Below are 3,117 nucleotides of genomic sequence, written 5' to 3'. Positions count from 1 at the left end.
GTAAACTTGAGTCATGTGATGACATTATCTGTTGTACTACGACATGGAAAAACATTTGAGTTTATAGGCAGATTAAATCGTTTTGATGAACTTTCATGATGGTTAAGTGATGGACGGTGATGAGCTTCATGCACATGTCCGCAAGTTTTATTTGAATGCTGGCTACATGAACAAAACTTTGGCTGCCAATTAACAAATAAAAATGCTATTGCTCTCATCCATATTTCATATAACCTACCCTGTACAAGTTGTCAGCGAACTGTTCCAGACCAGAGAGCATGCCAGTGTTGCCAACACATTTTCAGGGTAAATTGCTGGAGGCGGGTTGATTTGTTGCTAAAAGTTGCTAAATGACGTTGTGATGTCATTGCGTGATAACGTACAACTGCGTCATTACGTATAATCCACAATAACGTTACGCAAAAAATATGATTTGACATTTGTTCAGCTACAGACTCCCGCTATTTTCTGTACTTCTGGCTGTTCAATTTTGATTGAGACATGTTGATTGATGTTGTACGTTATTTTCAAGATCAAACATTCGTGACCAACTATATTCATTGGGTTTGGCTCGTTGAACCCGTACTACTGCTGCTGCAGTCAGCCAACAATGATTTGCAATTTGCTGAAATTGCTGCTGGCCTGCTGCTGCCTGTGCACGAGCTGAGCGCCTGTTGCTGACGTCACTCACAATGCACTTTTGCAGCCAGGCATGTGTGTTGTGACTAAGTGTGACAGAGAAAATCGTTTTTGTGTCATTTAGAGGGAAAATGCGTGCATTTTAGCGTTTGAGTCACTTTTCAAAAGTTACTAAAAGTTCCAAATACATTTTTCAAAGTAGCTAAATTTGTTGCTAGGTGCTGTTTGAAGAAAAAGTTGCCAGTGTAGTCTGAAAAGTTGCTAAATCTAGCAACAAAATTGCTCAATTGGCATCACTGGGGCATGCGCCAAAACCAGATAATAACAAATGTGCGCTAACGCAACAGTTTGTGACAAAACCATCCGTAGAGTTACAAATGCAATGGTACATGGGAATTTAAAGGGCAAAGTTATTTTCATGTGCACGGTCATCACACACAGCTTTTTATCGACAAGTCAATTTCTTGGAAACATCTCTGCTGTGATTTTTGAATATTCGCATAAAAATCTGTCGCAAATTGGATGGAAACCTAGCTACTGAATATTTTTCAAATGTTACTATATTTTAATATCCCTGCTGAAGAGAGACGAGCCTACACAAAATGTTAAATATTAGAGAATGCACTCACAGATATGCAAATGCAAACATACAGTATACGTGACATTGCAGAGGATTGTACTGTCCTCAAGTGCAGCATATTTTGACATTTAAAAAGTCTAATAGAAATCTGAAACATTTATACACTGACATACATAGATATATTCAGAGTTGACATTAGAAGGTTAACAGAGTTGATGCGTTCCTTTACCAAGAGGTGAGACTCCTACCTCTAGTCTCTTCGAATTCATCGGTTGGAAGTGAATTCTCTATTCTCCTCCAAAAAAAAGTAAGGCTGCTCAAGATAGAGGTCAGCGGAATATATACTGGGCTGGCCCGCAATTTTGGAAAATACACTTGTAGATTACACACAAAATTAAAAACGCACACAGACCTACACGACTTACAGATACGAAGCTAGTGGTGCCCAATAGAGACCCTAACTGAATTCTGAAATGCACACTTGGGGGATACAGAGAAAGCCACATTTGCCAATCTGTACCTTTTGCACTATTGTGATACTACAATAGTGTGACTATTGACGAATAATGTACAGTATGTACGGTGTCCATATTAGGCCAGCCTCTGACAACTCCTCCTGACCGGCTTGTCCTATTATGGACACCATTTAGTGCCATCTAAATCATCCTTCATTGCACTATCCAGTTACCATCTAGTCATTGTAACTGCACCGTTGGAAACTTTGGTCACAAGACAAATACAACAATCAAAACTAACAGCAACATTACATCACATCATTTGAACTCCAGTTAACATGTTCAGTAACCCATCATTGTTGGTTTCCTGAAGTTGAAGGGCGCAGTTTACAGTACCTTGAGCAGTAGCTACCTAATTTGTATGAGTGTATGTTGCTCCTCCTTTGTGTATTAGTTAATGACAAGTATAGTAGACCGGGACTGATCCTTCTGATAGGTCTGTCAGCCTAAGTGCTAATTGTTTGACGAATGGGTTTGAAGCATTTGGCTTGAGCAGGAATATGACGCCATGTGAAAAGGGCACTTACCACACTTGAATAGGTTTGGCTCAAGGCAAGGTTAAATACATACGATTATAGTAATCCGTAAATTGACATTTAAAGGCAATGTTCCTGGTTTAGCGGAGACGGCATTCACGGTAAACGCTGCATACAATGAGTGTAAAAAAAACATTAAGAACACCTTCCTATTGAGTTTGAGTTTATTTTTACAGGGACAGTGCACATTAATCAACGTTTCTGTAAAAGTGCCGGTTTTAGCCAACCGGCTAATTTTCAACCGCAGTCCCTGGGCAGGTTTTTAAAAACAATTACAATACAGACAATCAATGAGCACACGCAGAGCAAGTTGAGTTGAGTGCACCCCCCCAGAACAGCCTTAATTCGTCAAGGCATGGACTTTACAAGGTGTCGAAAGCGTTCCACAGGTATGCTGGCCCATGTTGACTCCAATGCTTCCCACAGTTGTGTCAAGTTGTCTGGATGTCCTTTGGGCGGTGGACCATTCTTGGAACTGTCGAGCGTGAAAAGCCGAGCAGCGTTGCCGTTCTTGACAAGAAAACTGGTGTGCCTGGCACCTACTGCCATACCCTGTTCAAAGGCACTTAAATCTCGTCTTTCCCATTCACTGTCTGAATGGCACACATTCTCAATTGTCTCAAGGCTTAAAAATAATTATTGAACCGGTCTTCTCCCCTTCATCCACACTGATTGAAGTAGATTTAACAAGTGACATCGATAACAGATCATATCTTAACTGGATTCACCGGGTCAGTCTGTCATGGAAAAAGCAGCTCTAAAAATTTTTTTTTTTTTTTTTACACTCAGTGTATGTCGGCTCAAACGCAAAATTACCTTTAAATTTATATCGCGGAATCTATAATGC

This window comes from Salmo trutta, chromosome 33, assembly GCF_901001165.1.
Source record: "Salmo trutta chromosome 33, fSalTru1.1, whole genome shotgun sequence".
In the NCBI taxonomy this organism is placed as follows: domain Eukaryota; kingdom Metazoa; phylum Chordata; class Actinopteri; order Salmoniformes; family Salmonidae; genus Salmo; species Salmo trutta.
This window is presented reverse-complemented; position numbering follows the sequence as displayed.